We start from the raw sequence: 26042 nt of genomic DNA, 5'->3' as shown, positions 1-26042 counted from the left end.
AAGAACATTGCCTTTCGCTCCAAACACCGTTTTCCTCTTGCAGGTGGTAGTAGTAGTAAATGTCCAAAATGCTAACACACTGAGAGAGCGCAATTTGAATGAAACATATGTCCGTACCATATTTACAAGCCTGTAGCATATTTAGAAGTTGTAACGTGAAATAACACTTGTAGCGTAAAGTTAGCCGTGGTAACTGAAGTAATAAAGAAATGTATTCGTATGTATTCTAGAATGTGCATTAGAATTAGAAAGGCCCGTATATATAGGTTGGGCTAATATAGAAATGTGAAAATGATTAAGAACAGTAGAACGTGCCAAATGGAATTCATATATGTATGTAATTATGAAACGGAGAAAGCGGTGCAATGTAAAGTGAGGAAATGTGCAGACTATATAGCACTGTGTAGGAACAAGAGTATAACATTGTATTTTATGTAACAAGGATTCGATTATAATGAATAAGTTACTAATTCGATTATATATATATGTGTGTTAAAAATCATACTGTGTAGAAGAGTTTGTAGGAATTTTAGAATAGTGTGATCATATGTGATTTTAACCTAACGGACCAAGGGTTCGCAAGAGAGTAGTCCACTGCATATAATTTAGTGGCCTCTCAGGAAGAGGGGGATAGCTTTGATCTGTACGTGCGAGCCAAGAGTCAAAGGTCTTGTTAAATTAAAGTGACAATGCTGGACGAAGTTTATGGCTTAAGTGAGATAAGGGACGCTTGGAATTTGGGGTCTTGTTTAGAAGTGACTGTTCACAGGACCAAAAGAGGTTACAATCACATCTGTAATGACTGGAGCTCTGTTGAGGTGATAGACTTTGCTCTGAAAGTGTCAACTGGAATGTCATGAGGTTACCAGCACGATGACGAAGATGGCGCCTAAGAAGCAAGGTCAACTTAACAGACGACGCGAAGAGATGAAGCTATGGAAAAACCCGGAAGCGGGATCACGTGAAATGTGTACGTGGTGGGCGTCTCAAAGGGGCGTTCCACCCATACTGTGATTTTGTATTTAGGGACAGCACCCCGGGGAGAAGACAGAACGCAACAGAAGAAAGAGTAAGAACAGAAGGAGAGCAGTAGGCCGAGGACCCTTAGAGAGCGGATGGGTAGGCAGAAAGGGTACTGCTTCTCGACATAGGTTTCCATCAGAGATTGAGAAAGTTTGAACTTCTTTGGAAGTCAAACGGCTGACACCTTTTTAGGTAAAGGACTTGTTAGTAGGGATGTCATCTAGCATAGAGTAGGGACAGATTTAACTTGTTTATTCTTTTATGTAAATGACGCATCATATTCATTTTGTGTCTATGCTATTCAATTTGTTGATTCTAGAATTGGTTTTGATTGTATTCTTTTGTAGACTGAGATTCTTTACGGAATTTATGTTCCTTTTAGTTCCTGTATACTTGTTGAACCTTATCTTGAGAGGATTGTATTTACAATTGACCTTAGTTTTATATTAAACTTTATACTTTACCAGTCGTAAGTGGTTTTTCAGAGTTGCGTCAGTCTATGGGGTTGATTTAACTTATGTGGGTTTGCCTTTTACTCAATGACAGTCAATAATCGATCCAAAATTGGATGAATGAGATAGGTATCTAGGTAATCAGAAAAGATATCAAAATCTCCTTCCCCGCAACACTATTATTTTGTACAGCCCACTATGTTTCCAAGAGGTGATATTTTGTTCTCAGGTTCATGGAGTGAGAGTAGTTGGAGAAAAAGTAATTCCGCTTGCCAGAGATAGATATGAATTGGTTACTGAAAGTTCACATCCTATGAACCATGCACCCAAGCTGAAGGATGGTAGGGAGCGGTGCAGCATTCCCAGACCTTCCATGGTCAGAAGATTCTGCTGCTGGGCGAAGAGTTAGTGGTCCCACAGTAGCAGATAGAATACATCAAAATAACAATATTGGAAAACAGAGATTAGAACCACACGATTCACAGAGAACCCTGGAATCTCCCTGAACATCTCTCAGCCTCTGAGATGTCATAAAAAGCATACAGAAACACCCCCACTTAATCTAAAGAAAGGTTGTTTTAGGAACCAGGAGCCCTCTAATCCAAAAGGCCTATTGATCCCAAATGAACGTTTTAAAGACATATGTGGAAGAATGGCACAAGACTTGAAAGATGGGCTCAACAGCTTCCTTTAGGATTGTCCATTCATGTCAAGAGTAAACACCTTTAAAAGCAGCCTGCCCTGCTGCTGTGGGTGTCTGAAATGTGTGAGTCAGTGAATAGGTTTGTTACTAGAGGGACTAATGTGAAAATGCCTTGTTGTCATGGGCACTCCCGAAGACAAACAGCCCACCTGAAGGGTAGTGGTTAGCTGGCGGCCCCTTGTTTCCTGATGAAAAAGAGGGATGCGTGTTGTGTCTGTAGCATTACCAGCACTGTTAGAAAAGCCTTCAAATGTGAAGTGAAGAAACCTCCCCTTGGGTCCTTAGCTTGGCACAACCAGGCAACTCTAGAATCATACACACCTTCAAAAAGGTGGAGAAGTGTGGCTCACTGGTTAGAGCAGGCAGACCCTGAAGCAGAGGTCAGACCCGCGACCAGGGTTCAATTCCCGACGCGGCAGGGTATTGAGCTCAAATGTCCACGGACTCGATAATTCTCGCTTCGGTGCCTGACCTAATCATGGGTTCACACTCTGCAACTCTGGGCATTAAGCTTGCTTAATCTCCACAACGGCCCCCCCGCGGCGGGATGCCTGGCTTTCACCTTGGGGATGCCCTGTAGGGGCTATCTCACAGGGAAAAACCAGGACGGGTTCCCAAGGCAAGCGCGGAGATACCCCTTCGGGGGTTGAATCTGGCGCTATACAAGAATATAATAATAATAATAATAATAAAGTCATAAATACTGGATTAGACCCCCCAGTGCACATGTAAAAACGTACCACAAAAGTATTAGATTTGAAGATCTTTGGGTTTTTTGATGGTCTCAATTTTATTTGCACTGCTTAGTAATTATTTCCACCTCTTGAAATATAAATGTTATATTGATTGACGTACTACCTGAAAATTGGTGGCTTGTGCCTTAAAAAAATGTTAGTTATTTTATGAATTTTTGAGTCAGGTGGAATAAAAGCTCTGACACATCAGCACACTCTCAGCTTGCCTGGATGCTTGTGGTGCCCCGCCGGGGTAAGCGGGCCACGGGGGGTGACATGCACTCTCCCTCGCTACACCCACGACAGTCCAGTCGGAGATGGGATGGGACAAGCCACCCCCACCGATACAGACGAAGATTGACTAGTACACAAAGTTTGCCTCCGGTGCCCACGGAGCTATTGGAGGCCCCCACACCCTGTGTGTTCGCCCACATGCAAGCAGACCATACTGTAATCCTTAAAGTGATCCAAGACTCAAGGGAGGCAGATGAAACTAAAGTGAGCGAGATCTGAGTGGAGGTGTACCTCATGCACCAGGACTTCAGGCCCGACCGAGGAGAAGCTGACACCACTGTCCCGAATGCCCTGCTTTTGGGCACTCCAGACCTTTTCCGGTCCTGGGTTGGAGGCACTGACGTAGCCCCTTGAAGCTCAGACCATAAAACTCAGTGATGCTGGTCCGGTGACTGGGCGTATAAGTAAGACATAGATAACCTAGCTTTCCTTTCTATACATGTTTTTCTCAGTAATGTTTCAGGTTTTGTTATGGAAACCTTGTTGTAGGCACACTGGTATGATATACTGATACTTGCTATTGGGCATTAGAATCCTCTATGTTGGGGCCGTTAGGAACTTTTAGGTAGCTCTAGGCCCTGTCTGATTGCAGGTATGTATGGGGTTAGGGCGACAGATGTTTCAGAGATAGAAGTATAGGTTAGGTTTACTGATGCTACAGAAATAGAAGTATGAAGTAGGGAAGTTGGGGTGGGTTGTTTTATTTGTTTTCACAGGTTTGACCACATACGTCACAACCACTTTCCTCACACAAAAAACATTCACATTCTGGTACGCTGCCTTAAGCGTCCCTCTTGTGGTTGAGTGCCACCGAACCCCGTGACGTCCTTCTATGAGGGATGAGACCTCCCTTGTTTTTTCCCCCGGTTGATTATGGTTAAGGTCCTATCTTGGAATGTAAAAGGCCTGCTAGACCATTTTCTGGTAGGTGAAATGATTCCAAACAGCAGTTCTCATGCTTCAAGAAACTCACCCGTAGGGCACGCATTGTCCCTTGCTGGGTCGCTTCGGCTATGATAAAATGTTCCACATGTCGGGTTTTCTTACTACACAAGGGGTTCCCGTTGGTGGTATCAACCTCCCATGAAGACCCTAAGGGGCAGAATGTGGCGATTGAGGGTCGATTGGAGGGTATGCAAACAATTTTCTTTTGGTCTATGTTCCTCAGCATCAACTCCAGCCCACGTTGCTGACCCTCTGGTACGTTCAGCTGACCTTTCCTCAACGTGTCAAGCTGATAAGGGGTTACTTCAATGCCATTCCTGATCCCATACATGGCACCTTTAACCCTCCCGTCGAGCAAACTCCTGGCTGCTTTCTTCTAGGGCAGACTCAATGGGGTTTTTTGCCGGGTGGATAACATGGCACCCCCATAAATGATTTCTACACCCACACATTGGCAGTACACAAGACCCTGTTGTACATTGACCACATCTACGATCCTCAGCTGACCCAGACCGCCAGTTGATGCTTAAAAAGGTCTAGCTTATGGAAGTCTTTGCTAGAATAGCCCAGCCCGTGCTGGAGGGCATTGACAGTGTATATATGAGCAAGGGGATTCATCCAGGAAGATCCAATATCAGCTGGCCACTAGAGACACTGCCTCCAAAGTGGTTGCCTTGATTTGTGACGCAACGGTTGCCTCCATGAACCGGTTCCAGAGGTGGCACAGGTCTTTGCGGACTACTACAGTGCACTATAAATATGGACACCCTGACATCCTCAGGAGGTTGCGCACCTGGTGATGCAGGATATTTCATTGCTCTCGATCCCACCTTCACTGGCTAAAGACTCTTGATCAGCTGATGAGATTGAAGAAGTGCTCACCGCCAAGACTTTGGGAAAAACCCTGGGTCCCAATGGATTTCCAATTGAGTTTTTCCAGTGAATTCAGCCTCTCTTGCTTCCCCACCTCCAACCACCCAAGAGTTAGACACGGAAACTATTTTTGTGATCACTAAAGTAGGTCTTCATACAGTTCGATCACTCTTACCAATGTCGACGTTAAGGTGTTCTCAAATGTTTTGACTAAATTGGCTCTGCCGTACCCTGCCCTACTTGGTCTACCCGGATCAGTGTGGATTTATGCTAAACAGGAGAACTTGCCACTGTGTCTGGAGGGTCCAGGTGGCCCTTTCTCAGGCAGACTGCTTCCAAGCTCTTGCAGTGCTGCTCCTAGTAGATTTCGAGAAAGGCTTTGACATTGTTGATGGGCCCTTCGTGGAGGCGTTGACTCCTATCTCCTTTACACCTGCCCACACACCTGGGTCTGGGTAAATGGGACCCTTTCACCGCTCTTCCCGATGCACCTACAAAGCCTACCCCCTCTTTTATTTGCCTTGGAGATTGAGCACGGGGCACACCTCATTTGCACATGCGGAGCAGGGGGCTGGATGAACGTATAGCACTATATGCTGATGACATCTTGGTATTCTGGGCGAACTCGCAGACCTCAGGTCCATGCTGTATGGAAATCCTATATCTGTATGTTAGACGCCCCTGGGTACCGGGTCAAAGAATCCAAATTTTTATTGGTACCTATTGATGTAGACGAGTGCAGGTGTTCCTGGGCAAGCCGCAATCCTAATATGCTGCCCGCCCATCAAATATTTAGTGGTCTTTATTTCACGCCTCCCTAGTTTGACCTGTAGCCTTAACCTAGCTCCACTGGTTGCTAGGTTGAGCAGGAAAGTGCAGCAGTAGGGCCGTATGCCGTTGAATACCTTGGGGCGAGTAGCCCTTTATAAAATGACGGTTTAGCTGTGCTTTTTGTATATTTTTTCAAACTTTCCCTACCTGATCCTTAGGTGATGGTTCACGGAGCTGGCATCGAGGGTTGCCACATTTCTTTGGGTGGGTGGCCATCCTTGTGTCATGGATGGTATTCCCCTTACATTGAGGGAATGGGGATGGCAGAATTCTATGGTTATTAGCTGGCTGTACAGCTGGTTACAATGAAGGACTGGTTCAACAGGGGGTGGGACGACCTGATTTACCGGGGAGAACTGGCCTTGCTGGGCCTGCTTTACGGGACCCCAATTCCCTGGGCCCTCCCATACTGTACACTGTGGCAGGGGACATGGTTACATCACACTGCTGGATGAAGGGATTTGCAAGGTGGAACAGAATAGGCGTCTCTCACCTTGGTGATGTCTGGCAAGGAGATAGTGTGCAGAAGTTCCATGAAATGCAGGCGCAATACAAGCTCTCACGCACTCATTCCACCAATACCTGCAGACCTGCTGTTGCATCACGCCTTGCCACCTAATAGTCCCCTGGGTGCACAAATTCCAGAATTCACCCTACTGGAGCTCAAGCTCCTGATGGGGAGGCCGGGCAGGGAGCCACCTCCCAGATTTACTGATCTCTCATAGTTAATGCTCCAGATCACTTCCCTGGAATGCACAGAAGTGGGAGGCCTGGGGGGCACGCTGGAGGATAACGAGTGGTGTGAGGCCAGACTGGCAAACAGTGAAGTGGCATTCTCTGCACGCCTCCAAATGGTCCAGTTTAGCTATTTACATCTTACGTACAGGACTCCCCAGCGGCTCCACAAAGCCAGCAGGGTACTTCAGGCCCAGTGCACACATTGTTCCTTTGCGGAGGTAGACTTCTTCAACATGGTCAGGTCATGCCTGAAACTGGTACTCTTTCGACAGGAGATCGAGAGGGAGCTTTCTGCGATTCTTGGCCTCTAGATCAGCTTTACCCCCTGAGTTGTACTGTTGGAGTATGTGGGTAGGCAGATAATTGAATACACTGGTTGGCAACACTGGTGGCCAAACATGATACTGCTCGCAAAGGGAAGCCCCTCCATCGAGGGGCGAGTGGAGGAGGGCGGTGGATTGGTGTGGCCTGCAGGAACAGCCTATATATATGAAGCACGCGGTTGCCCCAGCAAGCAGGAGTAAATCTGGGGCAGGTGGCGGTATTATCATAGCTTCTTTGGGGCAAAGCCATTCTGTGTGGTTGTTGCCATAGCAGCCTTAAAGCTAGACATTCTTCAACACTCAGAAGACCCATGTATCTTTGGCAATCTAAGGCCAGTGTTGATAATGGAAGGAAATGTGTCCATTGGCGTGGAATGATCATTCTGTAGTGGTGAAGAGGACAATAGCTAAGCCACGAGTAAGTCATTGGAATACAGGTGAAGGTTGAGACTGGGAGAACAGGAAGAGTACAGGTGCTGGGCAAGACTCACAATCCTTAAAGACTACAAAGCATTCATCAGCTGGAAAAGAAAAGGACTCTCTAGTACAAACTGAATGCCACTTATCAATTTGTCTGTGGTTGTGCATAAGAGAAGTTTATCCAATGAAGGAATCAAGTTATTCTCATCAAAGGGATCATCTATGGCTTTCTCCTAGGCAACTGATGACTTGAGTCATGACTGCATACTCATGGCCAGCTTGAGTTCATAGTTCCCCGACAGTAATCCCTTGACATCAGTAAATATAGCTATGCCAAGCAGCTGAACGCACACGCAGCTGTAGATCATAGCTGGCAATGATAACACTGGCCTACAACAGGGAGAACACTGGAGACTAGTACATCACTTCCTACATGTCTCCAAATACTTGGTCTCCACCTCTATGTGGGAAGACAAAGTGTTCCCCTCACGATAACTGCAATCAACACCACTGACAGAGTAGGGGGTTTCCCAGAGGTAAAGACAGGACAGTTCGTGTCAGTTTGGTACATTACGGTTCAATGACTGAGATTAAAACATCTGAGAAAGGTTTTTCTCTTAAGTCTGCTCCAGAATAAACAATACAGAAGGTTTGGCAATGACAGCATGAAAGCATCTAGCTGAATGCATGTCACTGTGGTCACATTTACTGGCCTGTGCGATATCTATGTTAATGTGAGGTTCACGCCGGTGAGTCCTCTTGCAGGGGTGGACCTACAAGGCTCCACAGTGAGACAGTTAATCTTTGAAAGCCATCAGGTGCGACTGTGACCAAAGTTGGGTCTTAGCTTGGATCGAAGAAAGAATGTCTCTTTAGCCTTCGACTTCACACACACAATATTTAAGCAGGTGTCTTATGAGAATAGTTTTCCCCAGGAGGGAGATGGATTTAGCCTCTTGGAACAGCAGAACTGCGACAAGCTACCCAGGAGATCAGACTGGCATGACCACTGCAGGTATTGCACCACTATGTAGCAGAGATACTGATGGGGTTAGTGTGTGAAACAGAAAGTACTTAAGTATGTTGTAAGGACTATTACTAGTGACTAGGTTATTCAAATTATATGTTGCTTCTAGCTGGTAAGCTAAAGGCACGTTTGTTGCTGTCCACCCAAATGTAGGGTATACATATGTGTATGTTAGCTAACTAACCATTTTGATGGATTCAACAGCTATAATTCATTAATAATAAAGCTAGCTAAGACAGCCTCTTAGCTTGGGAACCTTTATGTTTCCACCGCCTGTTGGCTAAATTTGCACTACAGAAATAGCCCAAAGATACACAAGGTTTTAGTTTCTGAAGCATGAGAGTTTTTTTTTTTTTTTTTTTTTTAAACCTTTATTTGGAGACAAGCAGGGTCAAGGGAAGTGCATACACAATACATACAGACATATATGGCCATTACAATGGTACGTCAGAACCAAAAAATTGAGATACAAACCAGTTCAGGGCAGCAGACCAGTCAATACAAGGAGCAACATCGGAATGCACAGTGCAAATTAGAGAGCAATGATCCAGTATGTTCAGGCAAGCTAATGAGACAATACAATACGGACACAGTCGATTAGCGCACAATAAATAAAAACAAAGGAAACACAGATGTAAGGGACACATAAAATAAAGGTACCCGACAGGGATACGACCTCAGTTCCCAGCCATATAGTTGTCGTAAAGGGAACTACAGCCCCCAATAGCTCGCATGGAAAGGAGACAGCGCAGCCTCTCCCCCAACACTGGGAGGTCAGCAGGTGTAATGTAAAATCCCAGCCCATCAAGATGCCATCAACCAATCCCTTCACGGTCCCCTGATTCAGAATCAGAGTCCTGCACAGCTCTGGTTAGGAGGTACACCTGGAGCGGGCTCCAAAAGTTCTTCGGTCTGCATCGGACAGGCATCAGGTCAGAATAGATGTTGTATTGATCCTGACAGTATATGAGGTCAGTCACCCAATCCTGAAAGCGCGGCACCCTGCCACGACCCCAGCAACAAGCAACCCTACGCTTAGCCAGCAGCAGGGCCACGTCAACAAATCTACGGTGAGAGGCAGGCACGTCCTTAGAGTAGCCCAGCAACATCACTAAGGGGTCAAATGCTACCCCATCCTCCGCCATAATCTGCAGGGCCTCATGAACCTGAGTCCAATATTCTAATACACCCGCACAACTCCAAGCCAAGTGCAGGAAGTCAGCGCCTTCCGCACGACATCTAGCACACCTGTCATCTTCCGCTAAATGAAACCGTAGTTTCCTCGCCGGGGTATAATAGTACCTCTGAACAACCTTGTAGTGGATAATTTTAAGGCGACAACAAGAAGAAACATTGGCCGTGAGCCCACAACAGTACTTCCACTGCTCGTCGGTAATAGGAGCCCCCAACTCGGCAACCCACTGCTCGCGCACCCGATTGGCCGGGACCGAACGCTGTCTGCGAATAGCCCCATATAATTTCGACACCAGGTGTCGTCCATCTGAAACCAACAGCACGTGAGGGGGAGGGTAACTCCAGGCTCCGAAGGGAAATCTGAAAGCAGAGCACGCATGCCCTGCCGTAAGCGGATGAAGTAGAACAGCTCTAGAGGGGAGCAAGCAGCCTCTCCAAAGAAATGAGCCTGCGTACGGAAGGCACCCTCATGAAACAAGTCGCCCCACGTGAGAATGCCCAGACACTTACACATTCGTTGAAACCCCGTTTCCAACAACAGCGACAGATCAGGATGATAAGACAGAGGCAGAGCCGGCGAATAAAGAAAGGAGACGCCCAGCAATTGAGCCACCCGCTTCCAAGCATCCACCGTGCACGTCACAGTCGTGCGAGGCGTTTCCACGTCGGACACCTTGCCCAAAACCATCCCCTCCAGTGGGAGCGGGTGGGCAACCCAATGTTCAGCAGCAATCTGGGGCATGAACGGCGTGGGGCGCATCCAGTGATAAGCGTAATGCGCCTGAGCGCTGAGATAATAAAGCTCGAAGTCAGGGACGTCGAATCCACCATCAGCATAGGGCAACGTAAGGGTAGCCCAAGCCACCCGTGGCTGCTTGCCCCCCCAGAACAACCGCAAGAGCACGGAACGGAGCCTGCGAAAGAAATAAGCACCAGGATGATACGGAAGGTTCTGAAAGAGGTAAAGAAAGCGGGGTAAAACTACCATCTTGATAAGGGACGCCCTACCGGCCATGGAAAGAGGCAAGGACATCCACCTGGTGACATCATCTGCAAGTTTGGTAATAGCCACCCCATAATTAAGCCGAACCGATTCTTCTCTGTCCAAGGACACGACAATGCCAAGATAACGCAACTCCGAATCACACCATTCCAAAGGGTAGTCAAGGGGAAACCTAGCTACAGCAGCAGTGAGGGGGAAAAATTGAGACTTCCACCAGTTAATATGGACACCGGAGACCCCCCCAAAAGCGACCAGCTCTCGTAAGAGCGAATTAAGGTTGTTCTCAGGGTCCTTGACATAGAGTGTAACATCATCGGCGTATAAAGAAATACCGACCTGCCGCTGAAGACAATTAAAGGCGCTCTGCTGGTGAAACTGACGAATCCTGCAGGCCAGTGGCTCAATGGCTATAGCAAACAAGAGGGGCGAGAGGGGGCATCCCTGTCGGGTCCCTCTCGTAAGAGGGAACGAGGGGGATAGCACCCCATTCACCACCACCCTCGCCATCGGATCAGTGTATAAGAGCTTAACCCAAGAGATGAAGATCCTGGGGAAACCCATTCGACAAAGAACATCAATAAGATAGCCCCACTCAACAGAGTCAAACGCCTTAGTGGCATCGAGAAAGATGGCGGCGACCGGGACAGTAGGAGCAATGGTCGACACAAGCGAAAACAAGGTGCGAAGATTGTGGGAGGTAGCACGGCCAGGCACAAATCCCGACTGGTCAGGCAGCACAATAACGGGCATGAGTTCGGCTAGTCTTACTGCCAATACCTTCGCGAGAATCTTGACATCGCAGTTGAGCAATGAGAGGGGCCTATAAGAGCCCACATCCAACGGATCCTTACCCGGCTTAAGCAGCGACGTAATGGCGACCTCGCGCATGGAGCCCGGCAGACGCCCCTCCTCCAGGGACTCCTCAAAAACCTCACGGAGCACAGGGGCCATGGTGTCCACATAACATTTATAAAATTCAGCAGGAAGGCCATCCAGACCGGCGGCCTCCCCATTAGACAGAGACATGATGGCATTCCTGACCTCCTCCACCTCCAGGGGCCTGCCTAAGAACTCCCGATGACCATCCGACAACCAACAAGGTGCCAGCTCATCAAGAAATCCGCCGTATCGAGTCTCACCCGTCTGCTGTGTCGTGTAAAGGTGTGTATAATGGTCAATAAAAGTACGCTGGATCTCCGAAGTGTCTCGACATCGAGTGCCATCCGGTGACACCAATTCCAGCACGTCAGACCCATGCCTTGGATGTCTAGTAAGGGCAGCGAGGACCTTACTGGGCCGCTCCCCTTCACAGTATCGCCTCGCCGTCCAGTATTTCCCCCTATGCTTAGCCTCTCTAGCAGCCTCCTCCTCATATTCGGAGAGCTTAGTACGGAACTGCGCCAGAAGATCGGGATCAGAGTCAACCTGCATCCTGCGTTCTAAGTCTCGCAAGTCAGCTTCCAAGCCCTCGAGGGTCCGAACAATCAGTCGAAGTACTCCACAACTTTTAGAAATAGTGACACCCCGGATAGTAACCTTGAACGCCTCCCAGATGACCTCGACGCTGTCCACAGAGCCTTTGTTCCTAGGTAAGAACGCCTCTACCTCCACACCAAGCTCCTCCTTGAACAGCGGGTCAAGCAAAGCAGTCGGAAACAGACGCCAAGGTGGGCGCGGCCTATGCAACCCGGGGACGGATAGAACAACCTTCACCGGACAGTGATCAGAGTACGTCCGCGCCAGATGTGTAGCCTCCCGTAGGCCAGCTACCAGCCCCCTAGAGAGAAACACATAATCCAGTCTTGCCCATGAACGAGCATGTGTGGTGTAATGAGTGCCCTCCTTAGTGGCAGGGCGGGTGTACCTCCAGCTATCGACCAACCCGGCCTCTTCCACAATCCCCCGCAACACTTCTCTGGCCTGTACATTATACTGAGGGCTCCCCTCCAATCTGTCCGACTGGGCATGAAATGCAAGATTGAAATCACCCCCCCACACAATGTAAGTGGCATCCACAGCAAGAACATGACCCCACAAAGTGACAAAAAAAATTGGCGTATCGACATTAGGAGCATAGCAATTAACAAACAATACAGTGTTCTGCCCAAGCCGCCCCCACAGTAGCACATAGCGCCCCTCAGGGTCCCCAGCAAATCCCAGTTCCTGAAATGCGAGCGATCTTTTAACAAGGATAACAACCCCACGAGCATAAGAAGAATAGGAAGCAAACCGCCTGGCCGCAGCCCACCTCCCGCCAAAGTTGGGGGAAGGAGCGGGACGCAGATGCGTCTCCTGGAGGAGAGCTACATGAATAGCATGCCTGTCCAGGTACTGGATCACACTACGACATTTCCTGGCATCATTAAGTCCCCGTACATTCCAGGACAGAATCGATATCTGATCTATAACAGCAGTCGACATTACCCAGTTTCAGGGCCCCACGGGACCCAATAAGCAAATACAGGGCATCCAACTACCAGCAACAGCCAGAAACAGGTCCACACCCCAGGGCGCAGACACCCCCCACAGCCACTCCGCACATTCCCCAGCCATCTCCGAACCAATCAACCAAAACCACAACGACCCCCCCCCCAACCAAACCATCCATGCAACAAGCACTCAGAACATACTGCACGCCGCACGCCACCAATCCATCTCACGCGACCCACAACTCGCACACGTGTTTCTCTTGCATAGCGCACCCCATCACGTGTCAGCCTAAGATGGCGGCCAGTGCACTCGGGCCCAAGATGGACGGCAGTACAGACCACATGATCAGTGCCGCCAGATAGAGAAATGAACCAGCCTAGACAGCGGGCACAGCACCACACCCGTGCACCCAGACAGCAGCAGCACCTATCATACCGACCCAGAGATCCTGGGCAACCAAACTTGGACAGCTTCACTCCCACCCCATCCACCCACCTGAGACCACCCCAACAATCAGGCCATACGCGTCCCCACCCCCCCCCATTCCCCAACACACATCCAGTCAAACAACAAAGGACTAAAATCCAAACCAAAGGTACACATGGGGCACACCCTCCGGGGAACCTTCCAGAGGTGCACGATACCACTCCCTCACGCCACGCCAGTGTCCGCGCCAACAAGTGTCAGACGGCCCCAGGCGCCGCGCAGGGGGGTGGGTGCCCGGAGCGCGACATCAGATAGCACCATCCCGCGGTGCCACACCGACCCCAGGAAACAACACGCACTCACGCAGCTCATGAAAGGCATGACCCCCGCACCAACAAAAGTAAAAGCGGGCAATAGGAAGGCCGCAAATGCGGAGAAGGAAGGCAGTAGAACTCAATATGTAAGACACACGTCCAGAACACTCCAAAAACAGTAAAAAGAGAGACAAAGTCCAAAGTCACCACAATCAGGCGACCTCCTCCTCAGCCGCCGAATGTTCGTCCTCAGGGTCTCGATCGCCACCCCGATCCGCAGCTGCTCGCTCGCGCTGGAGGCGCTTCGCAAAATCCTCAGCATGCTGTGGGTTGGTGAAGAAATGTTGTTTAGCCTGGTGCGTCACTCTAAGTTTAGCAGGGTACAGCAAGGCGTAGTCCACTTGTAGTTCCCGAAGCTTCTTTTTCACCCCCAGGAACTTACGACGCTGATCCTGCACCATCGGCGTGAAGTCGGGGTACATGGTGAAAGACACCCCTTCGAAAGAGAGGGCTCTGTTAGTGCGGGCGGCCTGGAGGGCGGCGTCCCGGTCACGATAGTTCAAGAGGAGCGCAATGATGGGGCGCGGTGCAGCCCCAGAGGCCGGCCGAGGTCCCAGTGTCCGATGCGCTCTCTCAACGATGAACTGGGATGAGAACACTTCCGCCCCAACGGCGCCCACGAGTAGCCTCTCCACATAAGTCTCCATTTTGCCCACATTCGTGGATTCCGGCACACCTACAATGCGCACGTTGTTGCGCCTGCTCCTCACCTCCAACTCCTCATTCTTAGCGGCAATGACACGCAAGATATTGTCCATTCTCGCCAGTTGGGTGGTATGGGTGGCCGCCGTGTCATCATGGTCCGAAATGCGCTGTTCCGCCGCCGTCAAGCGCTCCTCGTGCACGTCCAACTTCTGGACGACCGCATCCATGCGCAACGATATCTTGTCCACTTTGTCCACTATCGTGGCAAACCCCTGCCTCATCTCCTGCATCATTTGGGCAAAGTCCGGTGGCGGCGGCTGCGGGACACTATCAGTAACATTCGGGGGGGGGGGGGACCGCAAAGTTCCGGCGTCCTGGAGCAAACGCGTCGCCCGCCTAGCCCCTCCAGAGTCAAAGGACAATTTGGATTGTTTAGTGTCCGGCTTCCCCATAATGGTGCGCTAGTGATGTGACGGCGGACAAAAAGCAAATAGGATCGAAAGCGGACCAAGGGTACGGCCAAAAACAAAAGGCTCGAATCGTGGGGGCACGAGCAGGCCAGCGCGCCCCGCCACTCCCAACGACGAGAGAATGGCCGTCCCCGCACCCAGTCCAAAGGAGCGAGCCCCCAGAAACCAAGAAGAAGATCCGTTGCGCCTCCGCGAGCAATGGTATCCGGGCAGGCAGATGCAGGAGCCAAGAGATAAGTTCGACAGCAAGGAAGAGCCAAACGGCTTGCCCGGCCAGCGAGCGGGCCCCGATGAAGAGGGGCGGAGCAAGGCCTACACCCCACGTGCAGAGCCCCGGACTGGCATGAGCAACGACGCCGGGCCAGGGGGCATCAGACTTCCAGAGCGCAAGTCGGGGAAACTTGGGGTCTCCGTAACTTCGGCCAGCAACCTCCAAATGGCCCAGGAGTTGGACCGTGGGTAGTCAGTCGGTATCCCAGTAGATCCGTGGGGTCAGATCAGGGCGCAGCGATGGTCAACAGGATCCCTAGGCGGATAATAGCTCCGGGCAGCGGGAGCCTCACGACAGTGCGGCCATTCCGCAGTACGCCCTCTAGCGCCCCCCTCTTCTGAAGCATGAGAGTTCCACTATTACTGTTTTTTTCAATTAATCCATCAGTGTTAGGTACAACTGTAAACAAGAGCACTTTACTAATCGTAATAATCAGGCCAGTAACTGTTCAAAAGAAGTATTCAGAACTCTCGCCAGTCTTGCTGCTCCTAAAGTGGAAGGGCCACTGCCCAGCCAAGATCTATGCGAGGCTTTGGCCACATTTTTTAGGCTTAAAGTAGAGACTGTTTTTAATGCGTTTCTGAGCTTTGCGGATTAAAATCAGGGTCACCATATGACCCTTGTCCGGTAACCGTAGCAAAGTTGGCACCTTTACCTATTGCCGCAGCATTAACAACAATCTTCAACAACATGTTCACAACCGGACAGTTCCCGGCATGTTGAAAAGGGCATCAAACCTTCCATTGCTGAAAAAACCAAATCTAAATACAATGGATCCCAATAACTATCGTCCCATCTCCATGCTCCCACTCCCAGCTCAACTTATTGAAAAAATGATGAACCATCAACTCAGTGCGTTTCTGGAAACAACCTGGGCCCTGGACCCCTCCCAACAAGGGTTCAGAGTGGGTCACAGCACGGAGTCTGCCCTACTAAAGGCAACCGAGGAAATTAGAGGAGTAATGGACCTGGGGGGTAGAGCTGCACTGGTCCGTTTGGACCTCTCCGCAGCCTTCGATACGGTGCACCATGGAATTCTGATGCAGTGTGCAGAGGAAAGCAGGGATCTTGCGTTTCTGACTAATAGGGAACAGAGTGTGGCAATGGGAGAGTATGTATCTAAACCTTTCACTCTACCATGTAGAGTCCCCCAGGGCTCCTCCCTAAGCCCCATCCTGTTCAATATATAGGTCACCTCCCTGGCCCTGATTATTAAGTCCTTCGGCTTTAAGTTGACCTCCTACGCAGACGGTACTCAAATCGTGGTATCAGTGATGCCAGGAAGGGAAAAGGGAGTGGCCTTATAATTCCAGGAATGCAAGTTGACGGTGGGGAGATGGATGGGCAAAACTGTCTGTAACTCAACACAGCTAAAACCAAGGTCATTGTATTTGGAATAAGTAATGACTTTTGGAGCCCGCAATGGTGGCCAGAAGAGATGGGAGCACCCCCCTTCCTGTGGCAATGGCGAAGAACTTAGGGGTTCTAATAGATGACCAACTAACATTCAGGCCCCAGGTCAGTGCCCTAACATCCTCTATTTATTTTCTTCTGAAAATGCTGCGGAAGATCCTCCCTGAAAGCAGTAAAAAGACAGTTGTTACGGCCCTGGTTTTACCCCGGCTGGATTACTGTAATAGCCTTCTGCTAAATGCCCAACAGGAGCTTCTTAATAAGTTGCAGGTGCTGCAAAATGCAGCAGCCAGACTCCTGACGGGCATTCCGAAGTATGCTTCTGTGTCGTGGGAACTGAAGTAATTACACTGGCTGCCGGTGCAGAAGCGGATTGCTTTTAAGGCCTTGTGTTTGGTCTTTAAGGCCCTCCAAGGCGCCGGTCCGACCTGTCTGAAAGATCATTTAAAAAAAAATTGTATAATCCCCCCGACAGTTAGGATCATCAAGTTTGCGACTGGTCACTGTGCCCCGCATAAGGAAAGCGCAGTGGGGGGGGGGGGGGGGGTAGGAGTTTTGTGCTTGGAGCTTCTAAGGCTTGGAATGCCTTGCCCTTTGCTTTGAGAAACACAAGTGATCTTATGACATTCAGAAAGGGCATCAAGACCTGGTTGTTTACACAGTAATTCCCCCTCGGTGCATTTCCCTCTGGAGTATTTCATTAGCGCCAGGACACCTCCGGGTAACCGTGCGCTCTATAAATATCTAAATAAATAAATATAACAATTATGATAAATTATTGTATGCACAAAGGTAGTTTTGTGCAGACTGCAAATTAAAGTTTGGCCGACTACTACTGGAGGTTGATTGTCCCATGAAAAGAGGCAGCAGTTGTAAAGGGCAGGACTACAATGGGTACTATGTTCACACTACAGATCCATTATTAACTCTATAATTAATCTTTGGAGATTAATAATAAATTCACTCCTTTCAGGATCTTTTTGTCTGGAAGTAAAAAGTTTGAGGTGCTCTTCCCTGAAAAAACTGTTACTGCTACATTTATTTGAACTGGTTATCCCACATTTAACGTTTGTGTAGAAAGTTCCTAGTAGTTACTTTTTTGTATATGATGTATAAAACCTTTGAGGTTTGTCATAACTGGTGCTTAATACATTATGAAATCACGTCACTTTGCACTGGGCTAATGTACTGTCGGTGGATTTAAGATTTCAGTTATTGCGAATCCAAATCTGGCATCACAAACACCTTATAAACTGTGGAGAAAAGAATGCTTAACACTGCTAGTTGAGGCTAACAAACCAAAATGTCCATATTTTGTTAATTTTAATTCGAAAAACTGAAAAAACGCTTTAATGGTGCAATGCACAGCAATGATTACGTTTTTACATCTACCGGAGGAACGAGTCATTTATGTGGCATTAAAATCGGATGCATTTTAACGTATGAATATAGTGCTTTCATAGACTATCCTAGAAATAAACAGGGATGTTGGGAAAGGAACGCACAAAGAAGCAAAAGACAAGGTTTTACCATCACAACCTGCATTCCATTGTTCGTACATCAGCGGCGGTTCTTCCGTGGGAGTGGCGACCCCCCTCCACACTGCTGGGCAGAAAGTGTCAAAAACGAAAGTGTGAGGGTAGGGCGGGGCCAGTGTGTCACTGCTGCCAATGATTGGCAGCAGTAAGACGTGGCCCATTAAGTTTTGATTATGCATGTTGGTTTGGCATGGTTTGTTTGCTGCAGCCAAATCGACATGCGCAATTCAAACCTCTCAAACTGGCTGTCTTATACACCCGGGTAGGAGAGCAGGCATAGGCCTCCCTACAGTGCCTTTTAGAGCGTGGAGCCATCCAGCTCCAGCCAATCAAGAGACTTTAGAACAGCGTCTTGATTGGATGAGAGTTGGCTGTGAGCTTTGCGCTCCGAGAATGTGCTGCCCGCAGAACAACCAGCAGTGTAAGGTAAGTGATTTATTTATCTTAATGTGTATATTTATATTGATGTGCATATTATTGTGTATTTGTTATGTGTATATGTACATATGTGTTATTTGATGTTGCCAGGATTGGTAAAAAATATGTGTATATATATGTATATGTTATGTTTTAAGTGTATATGTGAAGTGCATATGTGAAGTGCATATGTGAAGTGCATATGTGAAGTGCATATGTGAAGTGCATATGTGAAGTGCATATGTGAAGTGCATATGTGAAGTGCATATGTTAAGTGCATATGTTAAGTGCATATGTTAAGTGCATATGTTAAGTGCATATGTTAAGTGCATATGTTAAGTGTATATGTTTGTGTCCCCCATATTTTTCATTATTCACACAAAGACTTAAATTACAGAGTTCAAATAATTGTATGGAATAATATTTACACATCCTGTCTTTAAGGCTACATCAGCAATATATCATTAACAATTGATACACGCACCGATCGAAAAACATTTCAATGGACTTTTAATTCTCATTCTTACTCATTAAACTCCCGAACACTGATTGACTCCTGAGCCTTAGCTCACTTCTTGTTCCTGCCCCAGCACTGCCTTCTATGCTACTTTGTTTTCTTGATTCCTTAACCTGCACTATTCTAGTATACCCTTGTAGCCTCCCTTTCTGTATATCCCTTTCCAGTCCCTGCCTTTCTTCCCATTTCCTTGGTTCCAGTTCTAGTTTGCGGTCTTTCTATTCTGCTGTCTTACTTCTGTTACCTTGCATGTTTGTTACCTGCTTTCTGCCACATGTGCCCTGTGATTTCTTTCCTTTCCTGTTAAGCACTCCTCCTTGCTAGCTCCTTGTCTATTGTGCTTGTGTTAGTTCTACCCCCTTGCTGTTACTGCCTTGCGTGTTCCTGTTTGATCGCCAGGATCCATGGGCACAGCTGACTACCTAGGTGGTGTTTCTTGTTCACTGTGAGTATAGTCTTTGAGTTACATTTATTACATCACCATAGGTATAAGCTCCACAGACCCTTCCTTTGCATCCATATCTACATGTGGGTATTTGCAGTCAGTATCTGTAACAGCAATTGTGGGTAAGAAACTTACTGAGCTTCAGTCTTTCCGTCTGGAGCTCCTGAGTGCTTTACCCCACAACCCCCTTTTTTGTTAATGTTCTATTATATATATATATGTCTTGAACGTCCGTCCTGGGTGTAGTTAGTCTGAATGCTAAATTGCCTTGTGAGTGCCCTTCCTTTCGGAGTCTTACCCATCTTGTTCACTTGTACAGGCTTTCCCTTTGGATCCCTTTTCCTCCTCTTACTCACTGTATGATCCTGGGCAGTGCTGTACTCCTCTTTCTATGTACGTTTTTCTACCCAGATCCCAGTCCTTGCCCAAGTCCCTGACTGTGTTCCCCACATATTCCCGGACGGTCGCTGACAATCACAGCAACATTTCAAAGTTCACTGACAATTACAATCAGTTAATCAATCCTCTTTGAAGAAAGAGACATTGAGCTCTGCCCTTTATCTATTTCATTTCACAACAATGGTTCTCCTTCAGCAATTACTTTCCTTCTCAAAAAGTATGATCTTAGTCTGAAGGATTAAAAACAGAAGCAGAACCTTGGGAGTCAACAGTGTCTGACTATGGAAAGCAGCGCACTCAAACCTGAGAGCCGAGCTAAACTACATGCAATCTAGAAACCTTTTGAAGACTGACCCTTTACACTTGCATACAACTGAGATTCCTGGACTAGACACTAATAACCCTTTCGAATATCCACAGTTCACTTCCTCTGATGGAAAAATCTCGATTTATAGTGTATGACTTACATTGTTGCAGGATCCTAATGGTCCATCAGGCAGGCTGCAACAGAATCAGCTTTGCAAATAAGGCAGCAGGGGATTTAAATCGGTTTGTAATGGCTTTCCCATTATATGCATAGTGAGTTTTTAAGAAATTAACGGAGATGTTCCTAAATGTCGAGAGGATGCATATCGATGTTAACTCAAGGTTAAGGGTCGTCCGACAAAGTTACCACACTGTCATAATAGAGGATTGGGGTTTCCTTTTTCAATAGGCCCCTCTTTAGGTATGACCTAATAAAGAATTTGCCTTTTACAAGTAAATGCTAATTGTCCATTAGGACGAGAGAGGCAGTTCCTCTTTAGGGTAATTCTTCAACTGGCAAGACAGTCCCAGCCTTAAGAAGGGCTTTACACAGATGAGTTTGAATATATATATTAGACTGGTTCCGTGTCATGTTGAGGAGGTTCTTCCTTGCCGAAGTCCCTGACTGTGTTCCCCACATAGTCCTGGACGGTCCCTGACAGAATGACCAATCCACATTTCCAGGGTCACTTGTGAGGTTTCTTTGCCTTCAGTTAGCTACCACTTTTTTCTCATAGCTCACCCAGTCAGTTCTTGCCAAGATGTTTAGTGTCAGATCCAGAAAGTCTGCGCATGTTGGCAGACATCTATTACCAAAGCAGCAGTTCTATACAACATATTCGAAAGTCCTTGGACTCTAGAGATCGATTCATGGCACAAAATAGACTTTTACGAGCTGAATATTATTCCCTGTGTTTGGCTGATACTTCTATGTTAGATTTTCATTCAATCTGTAACCCTGATCCTCACCTGATGTCAGCCAGTGACCTACAGGATGAAAACTAATTTCTGCAAACTTTTTTTTTTAAATATAATTTTTGCAAACATTGTTAGCAGCGGAAAGACAAAATAGCAATTTAGAGAGTGATACTATTAAGAGAAATTTTTCTGAAGTTTGTAACTTAGAGACCCCCTGTCAAGACAATGGTTTCTTTGAAGACAATTTCCAGACACAGTATTTTTCAGCATCAGCATCTTACCAAAATGGTAGTTCAATGACCCCAGTTAAATCATGTTTAACCACACAGCAGCCAAAGAAAGAGCAGATTAATTATATAACCTTTGTTCTCCATTCAAATAATGTTACCCAGTCTTGTAGTCCAGTAAAGATCACAGTCCCGGATACTAAAGGGACCTGGTTAGGTACCACATGCAAAGTAAACAATCGGTTTAACAAAAGAGAGAAAAGAACTACTAGAACACAGGTGACTAATAGGCACTTTGAACAAAATCCAAGGTATAGCTCTGCTGCATATTGTAAAGTTGCTAAGTGTACCACTGTGCTGTTAGAGAAAGATCTGCAGTCTTTACAGGATACAAGTACATCCAAGATTCTTGAATTACAATGAGAGAATAAAATGTTTCATACTCTGTATGTATGTAAATGGAGAATGAAGCCTTGCGCTCTCTTTTGCGTTCCCCTCAGAGCTGGTCCAGCAATTGTGTGATTAATTCTGTGGCTGATCACTCAGATACCAGTCAGAAAACCCATTGTACCTTGTCTCACAGTCCAGCTAACGAAAGTATTTGTTTGAATTCTAAAATTTCTACAACCTCTGATGTGTTGTCTTCTAGTGCTAAACTGTGTATAGGCACTACATCTGAGATGTGTCCCTCCACTTCTACGGAACCCCAGATGCCAGTAAAGACACTAAATACGTGTTTACTTTCTCTTACTGGTAGTGAAGTTAGTTCCACCCCACCACGTACACTGGCCACTGACATACAGACAAAACCTGAACCAGTGCCCGACATAATCCCTGAGGTGACAACACCCTATGACTCAGTCTATGCTCTTGGTCCAACTTCTGTGACGGAAGCCAACCTCATCGCTGAGAAGAAACGAACTCCTGACCCCTTGTTTGCTCCCTTGCCTTCAAGCACAACACAAATTGAAAAGTCAGGAAATTATAATGCTCTATGCTCCGATGCATTTGTACCACCTTGTAATGCTGCAGAAAATGAAAAGACCTCCATTGACCAAGTATTCTTTGGCCTATTTCCTCTGATTAAGAGTTGTGAACTACCAAATGGTAAAGGAAGTCTGGTCATCAGAGACTCTAAGAAAAGCACTTTTCTGAGCCATCCCAAAGAAAGAACATCAGTGTGTTTCAATGAGCCAAGGAACTGTGAACATTTCACTATTTCTCATGTTTTCTACCCACCTCACATGATGATGTGATTAAAATCATTTCCATCATTAAATCAGGCTCTCCGCTCGACCCCTGCCCTCCATCTGTGATGCTAAAACTCACAGAAGTAATCTCCTGTCCTCTTATGGAGATCTGTAACAATGCATTCTTGACTGGCCAATTCCCCAGCATTTGGAAGAAGGCTGTTATAAAACCCCTTCTAAAAAAGCCTACCTTAGACCCTACAGCCGTCGCAAGTTACAGACCAATTGCCTGCCTGCCCTTTCCTGCCAAAGTATGCGAATACCTGATGAACAGACAGCTTTCAGAGTTCGTCGAGACCCACCAACTTCTCGACGAAACGCAGTTTGGTTTCAGGAAAGGGCATGGAACAGAGACTGCCTTGATAAAGGCCTCTGATGAAATTAGGGCAATTATGGACCAAGGAGGGGCGGCGGTCCTTATCCTCTTGGATTTGTCAGCAGCCTTTGACACGGTCGACCATGCCACTCTGGTCGACCGTGTCATAGCCCTGGGGATAAACGGTTTGGCCAAGGATCTTACCTCCTCTTTCCTGGCAAACCGTACTCAGACAGTAAGGTTGGGAGATTTTTATTCTCCAATCTCTGCACTCCCTTGTGGAGTCCCACAAGGCTCCTCGCTAAGTCCCATGCTTTTCAACATCTATGTAGCGGACTTAGCGAGGATAATAAAGGCCTATGGGATACAATTGACAACGTATGCAGATGATACCCAGCTAGTGCTGGGCATCCACAAAGATGGACTTACTGTAGCGGCCAATTTCCAGAAAGCCATGCTCGAGGTCAGCATCTGGATGGCCTCAAACTGTCTTAGGCTTAACTCGGACAAGACCGAGGTTATGACCTTTGGAAAACTCTCTCCCGAATGGTCTCCCAGTTGGTGGCCGGAAACCCTTGGCCATCCACCTTCCCCGGTGGAAAAAGCCAGAAACTTGGGAGTGATTTTTGATAGTAAGCTGGCTTTCGACCTCCATACTAATAAAGTTGTGTCGTCTTCATTTTTCATTTTGAAGAAAATTAAGAAGCTACTGCCTTACCTCCCTGCCTCAGCCGGGAAGACTCTGGTTTCCACCTTAGTCTTCTCAAAAATAGACTACGGGAACGCTCTCTTTTTACACACCCAGAAGCGTGTCATAATGAAGTTGCAATCCATTCAAAATGCGGCAGCTAGGATTCTTCTCAACATCCCTCGCCGCAAATTCACCACTCTTGGAATTCGTCAGCTTCACTGGCTGAGAGTTGAGAGTCGTGTTAAATTTAAGGCCCTTTGCATTGCGTATAAGGCTGTACACGGCACAGGACCTCGGTTCTTGACTGAAGCCTTTCAGCCTTATACTCCTGGAAGGCAACTAAGATCGGCCAATGCCAGTCTCCTCCGTGTGCCACGCACAAGGTCGGTCACCTGGGGAGACAGGCGCTTTCTTGTGGCCACTCCAAAACTTTGGAATCTTTTGCCACCTGCCATTAAAGCTGCCCCGAACCTGATGAGTTTTCGCAGGCTTTTGAAAACATGGCTGTTCAACCAGTAAGAGGATGGTAGGATGACGGACTCTAGTTGCTCTACAGCGCCGAGACACCTCCGGGTATTTGTTAGCGCTTTAAAAATCGCGAAAATAAATAAATAAATAAATATTGACAATAGGGATGTTCATGGGCAATCGCCATTCCCAGAATTTAAAGACTGTCATCCTTGTGCCTCGCTGCCATCAGCTTGTCTGCTTTCAGAGTCTTCAGAGTCCTCAGCCGGCCTGCTGAACTTCAGCCTGCAGCCTTCCTGCCACCTGAGCCCGAGCCAGAGCCTGCAGCCTTCCTGCCATCTGAGCCTGAACCTGCAGCCTTCCTGCCATCACTACCAGGACATTCAGGCTACCTTCCTTCAGAGCCTGAGTCCTCAGTCTGCCTACCTACAGAACTTCAGTCTGCCTGCCTACTGAGCCTCCAACCAATTTGCTTATAGAGCCAGAGCTTCCAAAGAGCATTTCTACAAAGCCAGAACCTGCAGGCCACCTGCCTTCAGCGCCAGAACCTGCAGGCCGCCTGCCTTCAGCGCCAGAACCTGCAGGCCGCCTGCCTCCAGCGCCAGAACCTGCAGGCCGCCTGCCTCCAGCGCCAGAACCTGCAGGCCGCCTGCCTCCAGCGCCAGAACCTGCAGGCCGCCTGCCTCCAGCGCCAGAACCTGCAGGCCGCCTGCCTCCAGCGCCAGAACCTGCAGGCCGCCTACCTCCAGCGCCAGAACCTGCAGGCTGCCTGCCTCCAGCGCCAGAACCTGCAGGCCGCCCGCCTCCAGCGCCAGAAGCTGCAGGCCACCTGCCTCCAGCGCCAGAGTCTCCGGGCCCCCTGTCTCCTGCAGAGCTTCCAGGCTCCCTGCCTCCTTCACCAGAGCTTCCAGGCTCCCTGCCTCCTGCACCAGAGCTTCCAGGCTCCCTGCCTCCTGCACCAGAGCTTCCAGTCTTCCTGCCTCCTGCACCAGAGCTTCCAGGCTCCCTGCCTTCTGTCCTTGAGCCTCTATCTTGCCTACTTTTTGACCCTGTGCTTCCAGTTTGCCAGCCTCCAGAGGTCTTAGTACGTATACATTCAGAGACTGAATCTCCAGCATCAGAGACAAAACTCTCAACATGTAAGCCTCAAGGGCCTGGGTCACCTGCATACCTACTTCCAAATACTCCTGCATGTGAGCCTTCTGTATATTTTACTCTAGGGCCAGAAATTCAGGTCTGCTTCCGGTCACCTTCTTTGTCTTCAGCCAGCTTGCCTTTGACCTCTGGGCCTCCTGCCAATCCGTTATCTGTTTTTGACCCGACAGCCAATCTGCTTTTGTTTTCAGAGGGCTATTCTAGTCTGCCATCATCCGGACGTCAAACACCCGTATTGCAGGCTTCTAAGCCCCTGTCACTGGATTTGGACTCTTCAAGTTCTACCATCAATACTGCTGTTAATTCTTCAAATGGCAAGACAGTCCCAGCCTTAAGAAGGGCTTTACACAGATGATTTTGAATATATATATTCCCAGTGCTAAAGACTGGTTCGGTGTCATGTTAAGGGAGTTCTACCTCAGAGTTTCACTGTCATGTTATTTCACTTAGTGTGTTAAAGAGGTCTACAAGGGAGATTGGCCTTCAGCTGGACCCATAGCTGCAGTCTTACCCACTTAGGCTCTATATGGTTGAAAGGTCAGTCGTCTAAAATCTCCTCACCCGAGACACCAATCCTTGCATATTAAATCTCAGAAACCAAAGACATCTATGAGTCACTATCAAAATGAAGTATTATCAGTAAAGAAATCAGCAAAGCTCCACGTTAATTTCCTGAATAGAGTTTGAGTATGCAGGGCATTATTGATGAACCATGGTGCCCTTTGGAATCATGTCTATGCTTCTCCATTTGAACCATAATATTTCCTATAGTTGTCTCTGCTAAGAGGCTTGGAGCAGACTAAGTT

General features: G+C 47.8%; 1 protein-coding gene across 6 annotated transcripts in view; it reads right to left on the bottom strand.

The window, feature by feature from the left end:
* Nucleotides 1–26042, bottom strand: part of ABI2 (abl interactor 2) — an 868092-nt gene that overhangs the window by 237368 nt on the left and 604682 nt on the right. The gene's annotated exons all lie outside the window — the stretch shown is intronic.

Source organism: Lissotriton vulgaris, chromosome 2_1 (assembly GCF_964263255.1).
Source record: "Lissotriton vulgaris chromosome 2_1, aLisVul1.2, whole genome shotgun sequence".
NCBI classification, from domain to species: domain Eukaryota; kingdom Metazoa; phylum Chordata; class Amphibia; order Caudata; family Salamandridae; genus Lissotriton; species Lissotriton vulgaris.
The sequence above is the reverse complement of the archived record's forward strand: the minus strand, read 5'-3'. Positions and strand labels throughout refer to the sequence as shown.